Source organism: Mastigoproctus giganteus, chromosome 1 (genome assembly GCF_048544385.1).
Source record: "Mastigoproctus giganteus isolate SK-2022 chromosome 1, ASM4854438v1, whole genome shotgun sequence".
Lineage (NCBI taxonomy): Eukaryota > Metazoa > Arthropoda > Arachnida > Uropygi > Thelyphonidae > Mastigoproctus > Mastigoproctus giganteus.
Window position 1 is genome coordinate 238,577,329 of NC_143575.1, and position 21,916 is coordinate 238,599,244.

At 37.4% G+C, this 21,916-nt stretch overlaps 1 protein-coding gene across 6 annotated transcripts in view; it reads left to right on the forward strand.

Moving 5' to 3' along the window:
* Positions 1–1,140: 1,140 nt before the first annotated feature.
* LOC150091676 (uncharacterized) overlaps positions 1,141–21,916 on the forward strand; it is a 480,181-nt gene continuing 459,405 nt past the window's right edge. For 3 of the 6 annotated variants that reach the window (XM_090376307.1, XM_090376350.1, XM_090376327.1), the window contains exon 1: positions 1,216–1,315. The gene's annotated coding sequence lies outside the window, so the exon portion shown is untranslated. Of the gene's footprint in view, positions 1,185–1,215; positions 1,316–21,916 lie in introns of those variants that run through there. The other 3 variants (XM_090376339.1, XM_090376320.1, XM_090376315.1) reach the window with 3 other exon arrangements.

The following is a 21,916-nucleotide window of genomic DNA, read 5'->3' on the forward strand; positions in this document are numbered from 1 at the left end:
CTATCATGTCTTGATTTTTATTTCTGGGGTCATATGAAATCGCTAGTTTATGACACCCCTGTTGACAATGCTGAGGAGCTGGTTGCAAGAATCGCAGTAGCTGCCGAAGAAATTCGAAATTCGCCTGGAGTATTCCAGAATGTTCGGATGTCCATGCGTCGGAGATGTGAGGCGTGCATTGTAGCCCGTGGAAGAAACTTCGAACACTTACTTTAATCCATGTACCTTTTGCTTCTTTTCATGTATTATTAAAACGATTTCTCACTTACGGTCTCTTTTCTTTATGGTGCTTCTGTGTACAACACCGCTTCAGGAAAGCATTTCCGACCCCACATTGCTATATGATTTCGAGTTGTCAGGATGTACCCTACCCCTCTTAGAAGTTCTGAAACGTTTAACTGAAACACCCTGTATATAGCCTTTAGAGTACGATAATTATGCAAACGCTGGCAACATATAATTGTACGTCTGAGCGACTTGTAAGGAGAGATATTTTAAATATATTTGAAAGAAAATATATTTTTCCGTGTTCTTTGGAGAATTCTTGACGGGCTTTCAGATAATGTTAATAACATGATTATTGACATTTTATTTCTTATGTATATTAAAAATATGGCCATTTTATGGCGATGTCGCTAGATTTTGCGACAGTATTAAAACAAAAAAAAAATGAAACCATTATTATTTTGCAAAATCAGTCAGCGGCGCGGGGCCTTCAGAAACGCGGGGCCTTGTGCGCTCGCACCGTTCGCATCCCCCTCGGGCCGGCTCTGTCTGGAGGATTTTAAGGGAGGGTCGTAAAGATGAACTCAAGTGATGTTTTCTTTTTTTAGGATGATATTAAATGAGCCCAGCTCCTTTGTTTCCGTTTGCTCTTTCTTAATACTGTACAGTACCAATACTAATCAAATGAGAGCTTGGAGTTCGATTTTCTTCAAAAATGCGGATCATTTTGGTTATCTTCTCAAAGTTGGAAATAGGGAACACGTGCGTCACTAGATGGAGTCAGTAGACCGCAGAAGCAAACACTAAGTAGTACATAAATGATATAAAAATTAAAAATTGTGACGTAATATCCGTATTGTGATTGCACTTCCTTCAACATGGTGCTGTGGGTTGTTGTGTAAACTGTGTGGTTGGAATCATGTGCCGTGGAAAGCGAAATGCAAAGCGTTATTACAATAGTTAAGTATAATTATGTGATTATTTTTGTTAGTTTGAGGGATTAGTATGTGTTTGATTGAAGATACGACGGCCGTTCTGACATAGGACATTTGACAAGGAGTCTTTTCAGAGTAGTTTTCCGATGGTAATAGTAAGTCAGCCAGTTTTGCTTGAACTGTTTAATTTCTTCCTTATGTGTTTTCTTTATAACGGGTGTTCTGTGATATGTGGGTGGACGTTTCACTTGTGTCTACATCCAGCTTTGCTTCTCCGATATTTAATTTATTAAGGGATATTACTCATCTTTCTTTTAAAGATTTGTAATACCTTTGTACCTCTAATAATAAAAAAAAATTCTGAATTAACGTGTGTGTAATAAAATCATAATATTAAAATCCAGATCGCACGAAAGAGAAACGTCTTCCAAACAAGTTATTCAGAAAAGTACGATGGTACTGCTCTTTTTAAAAATTAATTTATTTAGTTAATTAATACTTATTTGTATTGTTTCCTAAATGTGTTATGACTTCAGAAAAAGTTGTAGATTTAGGTACGTGTTAAATCTTGTATATCAGGTGATTATACGTTGATTTACGGTTCTTTTATGCAGATTTTTATATCTGGTTATCAGCACACCTTCTGTAAGCTTTCCGTTCCTTTTCTTTCCTTGTTTATGGTCGTATTCGGGGCTAATTTTTTTTTTTTGTTTTTGTTTTTCACAGATGAACTGTCCTTGATGTTCCAGGGAACACGTGTTTATATGTTGTAACCAGTGATGGTTTTTGCTGTGAGATTAATGAGAAAAACAGATATTGATTACCTTTCTTATAATGAAGTCTCTCTCTCGTACATGTGGTTGCGTATCTGATGTTTATCCCACCCTTTCCGCTGTTTTAAAATCGGGAACTCGTTTTCCTATTTTAAAACAGCTGGAAGGGGGGGAATAAACACCCCAAGACCATGGCAGGCTGAAGGTGCACCATGTTCTGGAGTATAGCGTAAAATATATTCCGTCCACAACCAGATTGAAATTGAAAATTTTACAAAACGGAACTCATGTCAAAAACCAGTATGTTTATAACATTAACGATGTATGTGACGAACTGACACGGTGTTCTGATTCATCACAAAATTAATTGTATATGTGTTATTTGTACATAGTACCAGTGTATTTCACACTGGGACATTTGGCATTCAGAGTACCCCCCCTCCTTTTTTTGAGGGAGGGAGAGATGTTCTTCACCATGTCCATCTGTCTGTGTGTGTTTGTTTGTTCGTCAAACCATTCGTGTATTTGTCTGTCCTTCAGTCTGTCTGTGTTTGTCTATCCATTGATCCATCAATCCATCCATTTATGCATGTATCTATCCAACACATCCATATGTAACAACTAGGCTCTCAATGGGCAGAATTCCATGAAATTCTATATTTAAATCTTTAGAAAGATTTGTGAGGACATTTGAAATTTGATTAAATAAAATAAATGCAAATCTGCCAATTATTTCCTTTTTTTCATATATATAACATAGGCTATCCATATACTGTATATTGTAGTTGAAACACTGGATATTATGATTGTTGTCATGCAATTACTGGAGAGATGAGTGGGCAATGTGGCTAGGTTCATTCACATGCAATTCTTTGTTTTTTTGAGGAACTTGTTTTTTGTTATCAGTTTACTAAATATATAAATCATGAGTTATTACTATTTTCATATTGCCATATATTCTAGTGCATAAGTAAAATTAGTAGTATTAGTAATGGCCACATGGTGCAAGAAAGCTATGGCTTATGCTGCACCAGCCAAAAAAAAACCTGAATAAAACAATGATAAAAAAAAACAAACTAATAATTAATAAAAGAAAAGGAAATTAAACCTATCATCCTATGCATTTCCCTCACCCGAAGGTACTATCCAGATGACCTTTGAATTTCCCCAAACTGTCAGCCTCTACCACCCATATAGGCAACTTATTCCAGTAATTATAACTTGCTGACTAAAATAAAACTTCCTGCAGTCCAATCTAAACATCTCTCCCTGTAACTTGAATTTATGTCCACAACATCATTTATAATCTTGCATCATTTATAATCTTGAAAATTTCGCCCTCATTCATTTTACTGATGCCTCTCAGAGCCTTAAACACCTCAATCAAATCTCCTCTAAGGTGTCTAGTTTCCAAACTCTGCAACCTACATATTTGAAGTCTTTCTTCATAAGGATGCCCTTTTGCCGATCTCACCAGGCGAGTTACCCGTCTTTGCACCCTTTCAAGAAGCTCGATGTCTTTCTTTAGGTGGCGGTCTCCATACTTGAACACAGTATTCCAAGTGTGGTCTAACAAAAGCCTTATATAATGGGATTATCACGTCCCTATCTCTACTTGCAAAAGTTCGATAGATCATCGATAGGACACCATGGGCCTTCCTTGCAACCTGTTTACAATGCTCAGAGAATTTCATGTCTGACCATATCGTAACACCCAAGTTCCTTTCCTCCAGTACTGGGTTTAGTTTAACTCCACCAAGTGAATAAGTTATTTTGGGATAACTGTTTCCCAGGTGTTATACCTTACACTTTGTTGGATTAAACCATTACTGCCATTTTTCTGACCATTTCTGAAGTCTATCTAGGTCTCTCTGAAGAAGCTTAGCTTGACAGTGATCATTAACTATTCTACCAATTTTAACATCATCTGCAAATTTAGACATCACGCCCTCTATCCCTTCATCAATGTCGTTTATGAAAATTAAAAACAACAGTGGTCCTAATACTGATCCTTGGGGAACCCCACTTCTTACATCAACCCGATCTGAAGAATAGCCATTTATCACAACCCTCTGCCTCCTGCCCTGAAGCCATCCTGCTATCCATCTAAGGATTTTCCCAGTGATTCCAATCTGTTCCAGCTTATAAAGCAACCGCTCATGTGGGACTGAGTCAAAAGCTTTGCTGAAATCTAAATAAACAATGTCGAAATTATTCCCTAAATCAAGCTCATGTATTTCAGAATAGCAAACCAGATTTGTTAAACATGATTTTCCCTTTACAAAACCATGCTGAGTATCCTTGAGAATTTCAATTCTATCCAAATGATCCTGAATTCCACCCTTGATCCTCATTGCCTCCATGATTTTCCCTACCACTGAAGTCAGACTGACAGGTCGATAATTTCCCACTTCACCCTTAGAATCACCCTTATGTATGGGAGATACATTGGCACTTTTCCAATCCAACAGAATCTCCCCAGAGTCTAGTGATGCTCGCATAATTAGCCTCAATGGTTCAATGCACTCACTTGCTACCTCCCTTAAGATTATAGGGTATATTCCATCAACTCCAGGAGCCTTACTGGCCTGTAGGCTCGAAAGTTTTTTCGTTAAATAATCTCGCAAAATTTCAATATCATTAATTACATATTTTTCAACTTCGCTCCCACAATTTCCCATTACCACAAAAGGTTTTTTATCTGTAAATATCGATGAAAAATAACTGTTGAGTTTATCTGCAATGGCAGCTGGTGTATTTAATACTATCCCCCTTCCCGTTAAAGTCTGATCTGGTTTGTCCTGCTCTTATACCCCCCCCCCCTCTTTGCTATCAATTTCTCATAAACTGCCTTTGCCTGTCGAACCTTTTCTGTGGCTCTATTACAGATCATCTTGTAGCTGATATAGGCTTCAGTACTTTTTATTGCTCTGTAACTTTTCCATGCCACCTTTTTCTGCTCAAGTAATGTGGCAACTTCATTATTCATCCAACTTGGAACCCTCCTCGTGGAGTATTTTTTTAATGGTAAATATGCATTCAAGGCATCTGTGATTAATGTTTTAAAAGCATACCACAGTTCAATTGTATTCGTTCTCTGTGCGATATCTACCCAGTTAATAGAGGCCATGTAGTACCTTAAGGCATCGTAATTTCCTTTTCTGAAATTAAAACCCATTCCTTTGCCTTTTACTACTGCTACTACCTCTTTTTTCATCGTCCACCATAGAATGCCGTGATCACTCCTTGCTACTGGTTCCTCTACTATCAGCCCTGTTATGTCATCTGATTCATGGGTGATGATGAGGTCTAGGATATTCTTTTCTCTAGTACTTTCCCTGACATGTTGATACAAATAACAGCCATCTAGTTGATTTAAAAATTTTGTTCCCCATGTCGAGTTTCCTTCCCATTTACTCCAATCAATTAGAGGCAAATTGAAATCACCCATAATAAGACATTGATGCTTACTTGCTCATTCCATTTGCACATAGAAGCTTTTGTCATAATCTTCACAATCACCTGGTCTGTAGATTACTCCTACTCGCATTATACCTTTGTTTCCAATTACATCACACCATATAGATTCTATACTAGCATGTGAAATGTCTGAATCCGGGAAAGCTATCGTCGCACTCAGGCTGCTTCTGATAAGAAGCATTACCCCATCACCCCTTCTATCTACCTTGTCCTTCCTGAATACATTATACAAGCCATACTGAAACTCATCATCCCCTATTTCTGGGTGGCACCACGTTTCCGTAAGCCCTATTATGTCTGCGTTACTTGTTTTAACCAGCAGTTTGAATTCGCTCATTTTATTGATGACACTTCTAACATTACTATATAAACAATTAAGACTTACTGTTCTTGTATATTTAACAACCCTAACACAACCCTTGAAGTTTTTTAGGCTCTCTTCCCTGGCATTAGCTACCCGCTCACTTGAAACTTTTCTGCCCCTAGAACATCTAGATAATATGTCCAATTGAGGTAACAGATAAGAACTCTTGAGGTATGTGCAAGAGTTACTTTGGCCAATATTATCAGATATAAATGTGTCAGTATTACCCACATCCCCTCGAACTAGCAGTTTCCCTGAACCTTTAAGGTATCCTCAATAATTTTGGCAAAAACCTTTGCACCACCTTTGTTTAAGTGTATCCCGTCTCTACAAAACAAATTCCTTCTGCCTTCAAGTGTGGGCCAAGCTGATAGAAATTTTCCCTCTAAAGCCTTGCAGAGTCCTTCAAGTCTTGAGTTAATCCACAAGGCTTTTAACATATAATCCCTCCTATCGTGTCTGGGCAGAATTGCAGACACAGACATTGTGGCCTAGTTCGCGGCATTTCCTCAGTATGGTCCTGTATTTTTCCAACAAATCGTCAGATCGTGTATGTTTAATGTCATTAGTCCCCACATGAATAATAATATTCTCTTTACCTCCCTTAAAATCTGACAATCTGTTGGTGACATCATTAATAGTTGCTCCCGGCAGACATACCCTGGTTCTACTCCATCTATCCTTATTACAAAAAATATTCCCTGTTTCCCTGATAATAAAGTCTCCTAATAAAACAAAGTCCTTTTGAACCAGAGTAGTTTGCACTTGGTTTTTCTGTTTTGAGGCCCGAATCGGGAGTGCATCACTTGGTAGATTACTGGAGTCTTCAGTTCCTGACAAGCTCCGAGATACATTATTCTCGAGGGCAAGCACCCGTTTTTTCAGTGACTCAAATTGTTCCATCAGTGCACCAAATTGTAATTTAAGATCGGTGCGCTCCTTACACCAATCACAAAGAAAAGAATCCCCAGGTGAGCTATGATTAGTCACCTGGTCGACCTTGGAAAACATTCCACAGGTTCCACAACAGATTAAATCACGACTCATCCATAAATCGCCATCGGCTGTTTCCGTGTGAGTCACGAAACCCTGTGACGTGTTTAAGGCAGGTCTCGTAATTATCATTATAAAATTTGCTAAATATTAACGAAAATTAACTTTAAAAAATGATATCTATAATATTATAAAAATCAAACTGTTACAGGAAAACCTATAACAAAATAATCCAACAATATACTAAATAAATCAAATATTTAAAAGCAATAACCAACAGTAATCCAATCCATTTAACTGAGGGGCGCCTCCGTAGCCAGGTGGGCAGGAGCAGCAGTGCGTAGAACACGCTTCTTGATTAGACCGGGGTTCGAGCCCGTGAGCCACCAAATATGGAGGGTGTGGAAAGGTCAGGGAATGACCACCGCATTTACCCGGAACAATATGGCCTTAGTTGCTAATGCTCCTAAAAAAAACCAAATAAATAACTTAATTGAGGAACTCTAATGAAGCGGGTCCGCTCACCTCGAATGCGAATGCGAAATTGGCATATAAGTCAACCCCTTTTTTTTACAGGCATCCTTTTATGACTGTATTTTTTAATTAAATTAATTCTTCTCTTTTTTTTTTTTTTTAAGTTTACATTGGGACATTTTATTACACTGCCTTATGTAGCAGGTCACAAAACCAAACCTACAGACATAGGTAATGTTGTGACATCACTCACTGCAGCTGTCTATACATTGGAGGCATTCATTCTATATATATATATATTTTTTTTTTTTTTTTTTACGAAAACCCCATATGCAAAAGGTATTAGAACTTGTAGTACTTAGTATCATGTGTGGGTTGAAGGTTGAGATGTAAAAAGATACTTGACATTAGACTTGAAGTTCTGCAGATTGTAATTATCAGGAAATATGTGTGAAGGAAGGTTGTTCCAGAAAATGGAAGTTGAAGCAATACACGAGAAAGAAGAAAAGTTGATTCTGTGAGTTTGAAGTTGGACAGTAAAAGGCTGCTGAGTTGCGGCACGTGATTGGAATATACTGGGAATGGTAGGAGGTGGTTTACCAAGATTGTCAATACAAGAATTAGAAGAAAGGTGGGATGCTAGCTTGTGTAGGTCAACTTTGTCTTTAGCTGAAGTGGCAATTAGAACCATCAGGTTTTAACAGAGGTGGGAAAATACAGATGGGCAAATGTGGCCAATAGCTTTGACAAGAGACCAGAGTGCTCGACTACCATTTGGACAAGAAGCAAGTTTTCTACTCTTAGCCTGTTCATTATAATTAGAATTAATGAATAAGAGCTTTAAATTGTTGCGAGCTTTGGTGTAGGCAGCAAATATACATGGAGATTTGGACGCAAGCCAGTTGTAATATGCAACATAAGGCTGTTCGTATCTTGAAGAGCATTAGCACGTTTATTGGAAAACCAAAGTTTATATAAAGGAAGAGATTTTAAGGTGGAGTGTAGAATAAAGGATATCATCCCTATAAGAATAATTTCACTGACATGATCTGAGCAAACATTGACATTGAATATTTAAAACAGTAGTCCAACCAAGGAAAAGAAGAATAGAAATCTCATAGATTATCCCATTTTGTATTCTTGTAATGCCAAACAACATGAGGGTAAGAATGACTCCATTGAAGAAGAAACCATCACTCTGAAGTACCTAGATGACATTGACTCACCTCAACATGTACTTGGAAGGGTTGTTTGTGAGAAAAAAAATCAAGAGTGTTGGCTGTGTTGTAGGATTGTCTGGTATTCTGGTAGGTAAATGAACATTCTCTGTGAGATCATTTGCAAAAGCCTCAGCATTTCAACCAGCTGATTCCATGCAACTAGAAAACAAGCCAGCTGGAGTTGTGAGCATTAAAATTGCCAAGGAAAATTACCTCACTGTTAGGAAAGTTTTGCTAGAGAAAGTAAAGTTTTAAGTGATTAGTGGAAATGGGAGACCGATAGTTGCAACAAATGAAGTTGACAATGGGATAGAGAGATTTTCCAAATTATTAAGTCTTTGAAAGAGAATATCAGAGCTGACACATGCACAAGTACCAAATTTGAAGTAAAAGGAATCGTACAGTGAATAATTAGGACAACTGAGTTGAGCAGTAGTTGAATCAACTGATAATTGTGATTCTGTCAGAAAAAGTAAGTGGAGCTTGGCAGACTGTAAGTGGAAATAGACATCATTGAGATTGGAACCGAGCCCATATATATTTGTGAAATGAACAAGGAAGTAGCATTAGTTGAGGCATATAATGCAAGAAAGCAAGCTTATACAGCATCAGCCAAAAAAAAAAAAAAACCCAAAAAAAAACCCTTCCCTCTCAAGTGTTTGAGAGGTTTACATCTTTTGCCTATTCATGATGTATTCAGTAGTAAGAAAAAGTTGGAGGGGGGACACACTGTATGAAGTAATGAAATTTTCGGATATGGCATACACACAGCAAGAATATATGCAGCTCCTTGACATAACATGGCCTTGGTGCCTCCGTAGCCAGGTGGGCAAGAGCAGCAGTGCGTAGCACTCACTTCTTGATTAGACCGAGGTTTGAGCCTGTGCCCACCAAATATGGAGGGTGCGGAAAGTTCAGGGAATGACCACCGCATATCCCCGGAGTAATATGGCCTTAGTTGCTAATGCTCCTAAAAAAAAAAAAAAACCAAAAAATAACATGGTCTCAACAATGCCCCCTATATACACACTACTCGGACTCCCTCCAGCCACTATCTGGCAGAGTAGAAGTAGCAAGATTATACACTAGCTGATCTGGATGCCTCCTAGAGAGTTACCAATAGGTTTGGTCTGGTGGACTATTGAGTGGCAGGTCTGTGAACACAATTTTAGAGCGGTATCCTCAAAATGTAAGGAAGATTGGATCTTACTGTGATGGTATGTTACATTAAGTAATAAGCTAAGTAATATTTACGGTGCTCTCAAAATATTACAAAATAAGCATTTGCAATCTTTATACAACAGTTTTGGTAAACATGACAATTATGGCTGGAATGTTATCAGAAGTACTCAATTTGCTTCTGTTTATCATTTTAAATGGAAAATAAAATGGAAAGTTCACCAGGTGTAAACTAATATTTAGTTGAACTGCCTCTGATGACGGAGCACACTGTCAAGGCATTGACAAGATCAATTTCTGGAGATAATCAACTGATAGTTTGTGGTTCCAAACACAAATTATGGCTTCCTAAAGTTCATAAAGGGTCTTTGGTTTCTTTCTGGCAACCTGCAGATTCCACACGATGCCAACAGTTCTCTATAGGATTCAGGTCTTGGCTGTTTCCTGGCCATCTAAGAGTTGTAATGGACCATTCTTCCAACCATTTATTCACCTGTAACAAATGTAAACACATTACTGTCGAACCTCTAATGCAGAAATGAAGCTAAAGTAACCAGAAGTGTCTACTTACACTTTTTGCCCGATTACAAGGAGCAGAGTCATCCTGAAAGATGCAGTTACTTGGCAGGTTGAAATGGTCTCTAATGGTTGGCAGCAGTTAGCTTTCCAATATAGCCAGGTATCCATTGGCATTTATGGATCCTTTTATAAACTGCAGGTGACCTACTCTGCAATATGAAATGCACCCCCATATATAATTTGGCTGGTAGGGAATTTCACTGTAGACACCATACATTCTGGATGGTATTCTTCACGATGTCTACGGCGAATCGTTTGCCTCCCATCAGAGCCATGCAGGTTGAATTTATTCTCATCCGAGAAAATAACTGAATTCCACTGCTCAGGGTCCATTTGACATGCTCCTTACACCAAATTAATTGCATCTTTTTCATTTTTTTGTGCGAGGAGGGGCTTCTTAGTGTGACGGGCTACAAGTCCATTTTTGAATAGGCATCTTCTGACTGTTAATGCCTGTATGTTCTTTCCATTCTCTTATTCTGTTACTCCTGTATGTTCTTTCCATTTTCTTATTCTGTTACTCCTGTATGTTCTTTCCATTCTCTTTTCAGCTCAGATGAAGAATCTTTACAGTTTTTAAGGCATAAGCGCTTCAAAACGCTGTGCTGTTTTGGTGTAGACTCATTTGCATCCGGTTTCTTTTTTCCTATCAGAAGGATAAATATTCTTGAATTTGGAAAGAAATCTGCTCACTGTCAACTAATTACAAGACATTCTATAAGCAATATGATGGAAAGAACATCCTTCCTCACTTAAAGCAACAATAGCACTCTTTCTTCATGGTGTAAACTGCATGTAACTTGCCATCCTGACACAGACAAGGAACGATGCAACTCTTGCAGAGCGTGCTTATATAGCTGAAAGTAACAGCTGATGCAATATTATATCATCACCTATATGTGTCAATTTTATCTGATACAATCTGTAAGAAATATTGCCATATACTTACATTATTCGGACAACAATTACAATTTTAAGGGGTGATGCACTGCACCAGTGTATATTCAGATGATGGACAATATCTTCAAGTTTTATTCAGCAACAGGAAAATGTGCATGCTGCAGTAGATGGCAGCATACTTGAAAAAAGGATGGTTGAGTGGCAGAAAACAGGGAATGGTTATAAATAGGCACTGCTCTTCTTGGAGTAATGTTATTACCAGAGTTCCTCTGGGTTCAGTGCTGGGTCACTTACTGTCTATAGTCTTTTTTAGTGATATTGATGAAGGCATATTAAGCTTATTGTCTTTATTTGCAAATGATACTAAGGATGGCAGGGTTATTAATGACAAGAATCAAGGCTTACTATTGCAATGAGACATGGAAAATTAGGAAAATGGGCTGAGAAGTGGCATTTAAGATTTACATTAGTAAATGTAAAGTTCTGCATATGGGAAGCAGTAATCCCAGAATTATATACAAATTTGGTGGTACTACAATAGAATTTTGTTCTCCACCACCTTGGGTGTTGGAGAACAAAATTCAACAAGATCAAGAGGGTAATTGTACAGCCCAACATGAGCAGTGCAGACAAGCTGTTAAAACAGTTCATGAAGTTCTGTAAATGATAATCAGGAATTTTTCCAGCAGAAACAGAGAAGTAATTTTCATTGTATAAGGAAAAGGTTAAGCATTATCTTGAGTACTGCATACAGGTTTGGAATCCTCATTTTAAAAAAAGATGTGGATCTCTTGGAACAAGTGCAGAGAAAGAAGTGCAAGAAGAGTAGTGAACACAAAGGGATATCATAAAAGACTTTTGTTCTGCAAATTGTAGTGCTTGAAAACTAGGTACTTGTGATGAGACCTGATTTAAGTGTTTAAGGCTTTAAATAGATTGAGTAAACTTGATGATGGTATTCTTAATGTTTGTCGGACAATGCTCACAAGGGAACATTAACTTAAAGTGAAGAAAGATGGCTGCAGGATAGATATGTGAAAATTTGCTTCCAGCTGGATTGTTGGAACAAACTACCATCTTGTGTTATGGATGTGGGTAGTTTGAATCAATTTAAGGAATTATTAGACTTAATATTAGAGGAGTTACATATCGACCCCAGGGGCTTACATCTGGTGAGTATGGGCTTGGTGCACCCAGGGTCCTGTGCTAGATATCATCATTCTTCTATTTCTTGGTAATTCCCTTCTACTTCTGATACTCTCTCTCTCTGTCAGGGTAACTTGGGAATTTTTTTTTTTTTTGGCAGGTGCAACATAAGTCTCAGGCTTCCTTGCACCATATGGCTAATAATAATAATCCTCAGATGGTGATGAAATATGTTGTCACAACTGCCATGCCCTATGGATTTAGTGTTAGTAGTGGCATGTGATACAAGAAAGCATGCTTATATAGCATTAGTCAAAAAAAAAGGGGAAAAAAACCCCACTTCCAATTCACCTCTCCATCTGCTCCAAAGGTTTTTTCCAGTTCTTCCTTGAATTTATTTAAGCTATCACTTCCACAACGACAACAGGTGGAAGTTTGTTCAAGCAATCAGCCACTCGCTGACTAAAGGCAAATTTCTACACATCTATTCTGCAACTGTCTTTCCTCAATTTGAATTTATGCCCACTGAAGTATGTAATCTGAGCAAGAGGAAAAATCTCATCAGCATTAAACTTGCTCAAACCATTTAAAGCCTTAAACACCTCAATCAGATCACCTTTCAGGTGCCTAGTTTCCAGACACTGCAATTTGTAGAACTTTAGCCTTTCTTGATAAGAGCACCCTTATGTTCTCCTCACCAATCCCATTGCCCTTCTCGGTACCCATTCCAGCAGCTCTACATCCTTCCTAAAATGAGGTCTCCATTTCCCAGGACTTTGTGTAAAACTTCCTTGAACCACTGTGTCCTCACTGACTTTTGTTTAAATAGCACCTCAGCCAGGATGATTGCTCAAACAGGCATCCTTTATGAATTGTCTGTACCAATGCTGAACTGTAGTTCTACTCAGTGGCTTCTTTTTTAAACCATCCTCAAAATTTATGCATAACAGCAGTGACAGATTGCAGTTAATTGAACTGAAGTATGCACTGCACCTTTTCAGGGTTGGTAAATTCCAATTTGATTTTAATTTTGCACTATGATGCTATCTATTGCAGCATGTGCATTTTCTGATGGTGAATACAAATTTGAAGATATCTATCATCTGGAAGTGGTTTAACCTTTGTATCATGTACTCTGTTCTCAATAACATTTTAGTTTTGTAAAGTCGGTTTGTGGAGACCATGCATAATGAACAACTATACAGAAAAATAAAAGTTCAACAGCAAATTAGAATATGAGAGATTTTAACTTTCTGATATCAGTATCTTAAGTTTTTGGGTATCGTTTAGAAGTTGTGAGTCGGTAGCTTAGTATCTGAACATGGTTTGCTGGGTGTTAGAGAGGCAATAAGACAAAGCAGTATTCTTGTTTTGGTTATCAGTGGTAATTCATTATGTACTCAGCCAGGTTAATATTCAGGTTAATTTTATATTGAATATATGTATATAATGAATATATATTGAATATAAAATGAACCCACTAGATGGTAGTGCTCATAGTGATGTGCAATTTATTCAAATATAACTAATTTCAACTATAAAGAGAAGGGATTTTGATTTTGGATTGGCGATTACGAATATTACAAAAATTTGTTCAGTGGGCCAACTAATGTTTTTAACAAATACAAATGTCAAATAGGTGTTCCATGAAGCAATCTTGTAAGTTACTAAGTTTTTTATACCAACTAAGACAGCTTTATACTAGCTAAGAGTCAAGGGTAGACTAGAATAGATGATAAATGAACTGATGAGCTTAGTGGCTGAGAAGCAAAATGCATAAGTTGTTATAATTTCTCATGAGATACAGAATCGTGTAGTTAGTATAAATTAGTCTGAAATCAAGTTACTCAGGGGGTATTTCAAAGCATATTATGAGACATATGTGTCAAACGTTCAAAGAAAAGTTGCAAAAAAAGTGCTTATATTAGCACTAGAAGGAAAGGTATGAATGATATTGGTTCACTTGATATGAATGACAAGAAGTGATGATCCTGCACAAGTTGCAGATAAACAGAATACATGTTTTGCAGCTACATGCATATAGAAAGAAGTTTTTAGTGATAGGGTAAGAAATCTCCAGGGGCTCACATCTGGTGAATATGGGCTTGGCAAACCCAGGGTCCTGATCTGGATATCATCATTCTTCTCTTTCTTGGTGATTCCTTTCTATTTCTCTCTCTTTCAGGGTAACTCGGGAATTTTTTTTTTGGCTGATGCAGCATGAGCCTCAGGCTTCCTTGCACCGTATGGCTAATAATAATAATAGAAATCTGTCATGTTATAACTGGGAGCTAAATTATTTTGTCAAAACTGAGAGGAAAGTGTCATAGAAATTATTGATGCTAAAAGTAAATGAGGCACTTGGTGCTGATAGTATTTATCTAATTATATTAAAAGAAGCAGCAAAACTGGCAGAATGGATATGTGCAAATATATCACCTATTCACATCGCATGGGGGGATAAAAGGGCAAAATGAGTTATTACAGACCTTTAAATTTGACATCTGTTCCAGAGAAAATAATGAAATCAGTGGTTAAAGAAGTAATACAAGATTACCTTGATAGGAATGCATTTATATGGCAATCATAAAATACATTTGTTAAAGGGAGCTAAGATTTACTAAAACTTTTGATAGTTTCCACCCATGAAAGGGTACTGTACAAATTGGAGTGTAGTGTGGCATTTAAGGGCAAGTTACTACAATGGCTAAAGGGATGGTTTTGTGGAAGAAGACAGAGAGTGATTATTAATGGGCACTGCTCTTTTTGGACTAATTTTATTAGCAGAGAGTCCCTCAGAGTTCAGTGGGGAAGCCCCTTATTATTTTTAGTGTTAACAATATTGATTAAGGCATATTAAGTTTAATATTTAGGACTGCTGATGATACAGAGGTTAGTAGGGTGGTTAATGACAGGAATCAGGGTACGCTACTGCAAATTAACAGGGAGCTAAATGATTTTGTAATAACTGAGAGCAAAGTGGAGGAGAGATTTTTGAAGTTAAACATAAGAAAGGCACCTGGGGTGAATGGAATCTATCCAGTTATATTAAAGGACATAGTAAAGAAAGTAAGCAAACCCTTAGTCATAATTATGAGAGCATCCTTGGACTCAGGTGAGGTCACCACAGACTGGAGATGTACAAATGTATCTGCAATTCACAGAGAGGGGGGATCAAAGGGTGACATCAGTAATTACAGACTTGTTAGTTTACTTCTGTTCCAGGATAAATAATGGAGTCTGGTTAAAGAAGCATTGCAGGGTCAACTTGACAAGACTGCAGTTATAGTTGAGATACAGCATAGGAACTGGATGCAAAAAATAATTTTGATATCATACATTTGGATTTCAGGAAAGCTTTTGATAATTTTGCACACGGAAGACTATAGCACAAATGGGAGCAGTGTGGCATTAAGAGTAAGTTGCTGCTATGGAAAAATGGATGGTTGAGTGAGAGAAGACAGAAACTGGTAATCCGTGCACACTACTCTTAGCATTAGCATTAGTTGAGGCATATGATGCAAGAAAGCAAGCTTATACAGCATCAGCCAAAAAAAAATCCCTTTCCATTTCAGCCATCAGGTCATTCCAAATGTTTGTCTAGTTCAGCCTTAAATTTATTTAAGCTATCAACTTCCACAACAACAGATGGAAGTCTGTTCCAGCAATCAACAACTCGTTGGCTAAAGCCAAACTTCCGCACATCTATTCTACAACTGTGTTTCCTCAATCTGAATCTATGCCCCCTCAGGTTCTTAGTCTGAGCAAGCGAAAGTATCCCATCAGCATTGAGCCTGCTCAAACCATTCAAGGCCTTATACACCTCGATCAGATCACCTCACAGGTGCCTAGTTTCCAGATGCTGCAACTTGCAGAACTTAAGCCTTTCTTCATAAGTGCACCCCTTTGTTCCTCTCACCAACCTTGTTGCCCTTCTTTGTACTTGTTCTAGCAACTCTACATCCTTCCTAAAATGAAGCCTCCAGACCTATATACAGTACTCAAGGTGTGGCCTGACCATTGCTTTATACAAAGGGATAATCAACTCCTTGTCTCTGCTAGCAAAATTCCTATATATTACTGACAAAACTGCATGATCTACTTTGGCAGCCTGTCTGCACTGCTCAGAGAACTTCATATCTGACTGCACGATTACCTCCAGATCTTTTTCATTTTCTACCTCCCTGAGTATAGTACCACAGAGTTGATATGTTTCTCTTCGGTTACTGCTACCCCTATGCAGTACTTTGCATTTGTCAATGTTAAACTTCAGTTGCCACTTCTCAGCCCATCTGCCTAACTTTTCTAGATCCTGTTGCAGTAGCATGCTGTCTTTACTGTCATTAACAACCCTACCAAAAGCCTGATATACCTTCATTGATATCATTGATAAATACACAAAACAACAATGGTTCGAGCACCGAACCCTGGGGTACTCTGATAATAACATTAGTCCACGTAGAGCAGTGTCCATTTATTACAACTCTCTTCCATCTCCCCCTCAAATATCCCTTTATCCATTGCACCAACTTGCCTTAATTCCACACTTCTCCAAGTTGTACAGCAGTCTTCCTTGTGCAACAGTATCAAAAGCTTTCCTGAAATCCAAGTATATGATATCAAAATTATTTTTAGCGTCCAGTTCCTTTGTGACCACATCGTATTATCCAATCAAATTGGTCAGACAACACTTCCCCTTAACAAACCCATGCTGTGTCTGAACTATTGCTGCTGTCTTGTCTAGGTGATCCTGTATCAACTCTTTAACCAGCGGCTCCATTATTTTCCCTGGAACAGAAGTTAAACTAACAGGTCTATAATTATTTGTGTCACCCTTTAAACCCCCTCTGTGAATTGGGGATACATTTGAACATCTCCAGTCCATGGGGACCTCCCCTGACTCTAAGGATGCTCTCATAATTATGGCTAAGGGTTTGCTTACTTCCCTTGCTGTCTCCTTCATTATAACTGGATAGATTCCATCTGCCTCAGGTGCTTTTTTTATGTTTAACTTCTTGGACTAATGTTATTAGTGGAATCCCCCAGGTTTCAGTGCTGGGCCCATTGTTGTTTTCTATATTTATCAGTGATATAGATGAAGTATATCAGTCTTAATGTCCAAGTTTGCAGGTGATATGAAGGTTGGAAGAGTTTTTAATGATAGTAATGACAGTATTCTACTGCAACAGGATCTAGAAAAGTTTGACAAATGGGCTGACAGATGGCAACTGAAGTTTAACATTGACAAATGCAAAGTACTGCATATGGGTAGCAGTAACCCCAGAGAAATGTACCAACTGTGTGGTACAACACTCGGGGTAGTGGAGAATGAAAAGACCTGTGGAGGGTAATTGTGCAGTCAGGTCTGAAGTTTTCTGAGCTGAGCTGAGCAGAGCAGGCAGGCTGCCAGGGTAGGTTATGAGGTCTTGTTAATGATATACAGGAATTTTGCTAGCAGGGATAACAAGGTGATTATTCCTTTGTATATGGCAATGGTCAGGCCACACTTTGAGTATTGCATATATTTCTGGAGGTCTCATGTTAGGAATGGTGTAGAGCTGCTGGAATGAATACAGAGACAGGCAATGAGACTGGTGAGGAGAACAAAGGGCTGCTCTTACCAAGAAAGCCTTAAGTTCTGCAAATTGCAGCATCTGGAGACTAGGCACCTGCGAGGTGATATGTTTCAGTTGTATAAGGCCTTGAATAGTTTAAGCAGGCTTACTGCTGATGGGATTCTTCTTCCTGCTCAGATTATGCACCTGAGGGGGCATAAATTCAAATTGAGGAAAGACAGTTATAGAATAGATGTGCAGAAATTTGCCTTTAGCCACCAGGTGGTTGATTGCTGGAATAAACGGAATAAACTTCCATTTGTTGGTGTGGAAGTTGATAGCTTAAATAAATTCAAGAAAGAACTGGACAAAGTTTAGGAGCAAATGGATATGTGAACTGGGAAGGTTTTTTTTTTTTTTTTTTTTGGCTGATGCTGTAAAAGTTTGCTTTCTTGCATCATATGCCTCTACTAATGCCAATAATAATGCTAAAAGACCTAATGAAATTAGGTATATGAGGTGAGAAGTGGCAATTGAAATTTAACATTGATAAATGCAGTTACTATATTTGTGTAGCTGTAATCCTAGAAAATTATACTGTTTGGGTGGTACTACACTCAAGGTGGCGGATAACAAAATAGATCTAAGGTTAATTCTACAGTTCAACATGAAATTTTCTGATCACCGCAGAAGGCTGCTGAAACAGTTCATGGAGTTCTGTCAATGATAAGCAGGAATTTTGCCAACAAGGAAGTAATTATCCCTTTGTATAAGGCAATGGCTAAGGCTACATCTTGAGTACTGCATACATGTCTGGAAGCCTCATTTTATGAAGGGTGCAGATCTGTTGGAATGGGTGCAGAGAATAGCAACAAGATTAGTCAGGGGCAAAAATGATTTACTTATCAAGAAAGACTCAGTTCTGCAGATTGCAGTATCTAGAAGCTATTCACCTGAATAGTTTCCAAATGAGACTCATCTCGGTCAATCAGATCTTCTCGCAGGTGTGAGAAGATCTGATTGAAATATTTACAATTTTAAATGGATTGAGTAAACTAAGTGCTGATGGCATCTTTTCTCTTTTTTACTTGACATGCATAAGGGGACATAAATTTAAATTGAAGAGGGATGGTTTGAGGATAGATGTGCAAAAATTTGCCTTCAGCTGGAGTTATTGAATGTTTGACCAAATTTCCATCTGGTGTTGTTGGAAGTGGGTAGTTTGAATACATTTAAGAAAGGATTAGTCGTTATCAGAGGGGATGAACAGATGATATGGGTAGTGGTTTGTTTTTTTTTCTTGATGCTGTATAAGCTTGCTACTTTGTGTTATTTGCTGCTTCTAGTTTTAATTTTTTTATAAGAGCTTATTTAAATTCTTATGAATTTGTATTGAATGAAAAATGAACCTATAATATATGTGATCAGTTTTTCTTCTTTCAGTTAATTGTAAAACCCTATATGTCCTATTTCTGTTTCACTTCTCAACAGTATGGCCCATTCTTACAAAAAGGTTGCCAACCACTAGTCTACATAATTCAAGAACTATGCTTGCTGCGTGTATTGCATATCCATGATCTTTAGTGTGACATGCTGAGAGAAAGTTAACTATAACAATACACTCAATCTTTGCTTGTCCATTCAAATTGTTTAAAGAGGATTTTCATCATACTTTTCAGAATTGCTTGGTCTGTAATTCTTCCCCCCCAAACTATCATCTTTCTTTTAGTTTTACTGATAGTTATCTCACACCTTATGAGCTGCACATTAGCATTAGCATTTTTAGCATTAGTAAAGGCATATGATGCAAGAAAACAAACGTATACAGCATTAGCCAAAAAAAAAAAAAAAAAACCTTCTCATTTCACCCATCCGTTCTAGATGTTTGTCTAGTTGTGCCTTGAATCTATTTAAGCTATCAGCTTCTGCAATGACAGATGGAAGTTTGTTCCAGCAATAAACCATCCCCTGGCTAAAGGCAGACTTCTGCACATCTATCCTACAACTGTTTTTCCTCAATTTGAATTTATGCCCTCTCAGGCGATTATTCTGAGCAAGAGGAAGAATCCAATCAGCATTGAGCATGCTCAAACCATTCAAGGCCTTGTACACCTCACAAGGTGCCTAGTCTCCAGACACTGTAATTTGCAAAACTTAAGCCTTTCTTTGTAATCCACTCATTAATCTTGTTGCCTTTCTCTGTACTTGTTACAGCAGCTCTACATCCTTCTTAAAATGAGGCCTCCAGACCTGTGTACAGTACTCAAGGTATGGCCTGACCATTGCCTTATACAAGGGGATACTCACCTCCTTATCCCTGCTAGAAAAATTCCTTTATATCATTGACAAGACACCATGAGCTACTCTTGCAGACCATCTGCACTGCTCAGAAAACTTCATATATGACTGAACAATTACCCCAGGTCCTTTTCATGTAGTACCACACAGTTGATACATTACTCTGGGGTTACTACTTCCCATATGCAGTACTTTACATTTGTCAATGTTAAACATCTACCATATGGACACTCAACATCTGTCTGAACTTGATCAGGCTCTGGGAACCATCTTGTCAATTTCAAGTAGCTTTTAATAAGCAGCATACCTCCCTCCAACTCCTTCCTTTTATCACCTAACAGAAAAAAATCCATGGGATAGAACTGGGGAAATCATTTAAACTCTGCATGTCAAATGTAAAAATCATTGTTATATAGAGAAAAAATATTAGCAGCCAAACTATTTTTTGATAGGCCACTACTCACATTTTTTTCATCTAATGAGCATATAAGGAAATTTTGGTAACTTTGGAAAATGATAGCATAATGTAGTATCTATATCAGGAACAAAGGACCTCTGCTGTGTACTATCATTCAACATGATTTATCGTAAGATTTCATTTTACAAGGTCTGTCCAAGATAGTACTGATTTTCACAGACAAGGTTGAGAACCTGAGAAATGGAGATCGGGTATGGAGTATATTTCAAAACAAATAAAAAAAAAATAATAATTTTAAAAAATACTAAAAAAATATATATATAAATATGAGTATTAGATGAAACCAAATTCAAGAATATTTTTGTCATTTGTAGCTTCAAATTTCAAAATAGCAAACCAATTGTTTTCACTGAATTCATTTTATAAGACACCTGTTTTGATTGTGTTTCTGAAATGTATTAAAACTTAATAGGATTGTCATGTGATTAACTTTATAAGCTTTTGTGAGTCATCTCATTCCCAGAGTGACAGTGGGGGGGGGAATGAAACAAAAAATTGAATTCCACTGATTTTACTGTACAATGCAACATTGTTTCAAATATTTTACTATTCATAAAGGAAAATAAACCATTTCCAAGAATTCTGGGACAGCCCTCAAATTTTCATTAAAAATTCCAGAAATTCCTTAAATGATACAATTTTTTTTATGTGATATTATGTACAGTAAAAAATTATATATTACAGATATGATTCCTCTTAGTCAAAAGAGGAATCATATCTGTAATATATACAGATATGAAGTCAAAAGCATATAAGACATGATTTTGTGATATTGAGCAAATTTCAAAAAATTTGGGTAAATTCAATTTTGGAAGTCTATTGGATCCCAAATTCATGTTCTTAGGAGAAGAGAGATAACACCATAGGAAAACAAACAGTCCAAACTTCATTTGGGGAGGTGCAAATTGTTTAGTTTACAGATGGTTCAGAGGTAAAACATGTTTTGGATAGTCTCAGAGAGATAATCTTGGAGGAAATAATTTCAAATATTGGTCTCCTGACTGATGGATTAAACACCATTGCAATCAAGAGTAGACTGAGTGTGTAATGGTGTTTATTCCATCAGTCAGAAGACCAATATTTGAAATTTATTCCCAGTTCATTTCTCAACTTCTGTTATTTTTTTGAAGGAAATCAGATACTTTTCCTGCAAGAGGAAATATGATTCATCACACCAGCACACTTTTCTCCTGTTAACAGTTGACCATCCAATTGTGACTTCCTGATGTAGTTGCTGGTGAGGTGAGGTTACTTGTTGACTGAAAGAATCACCTTTATCAGTGGTTCTTAAGAAAAATCTGTTGTGGCTACATTCAA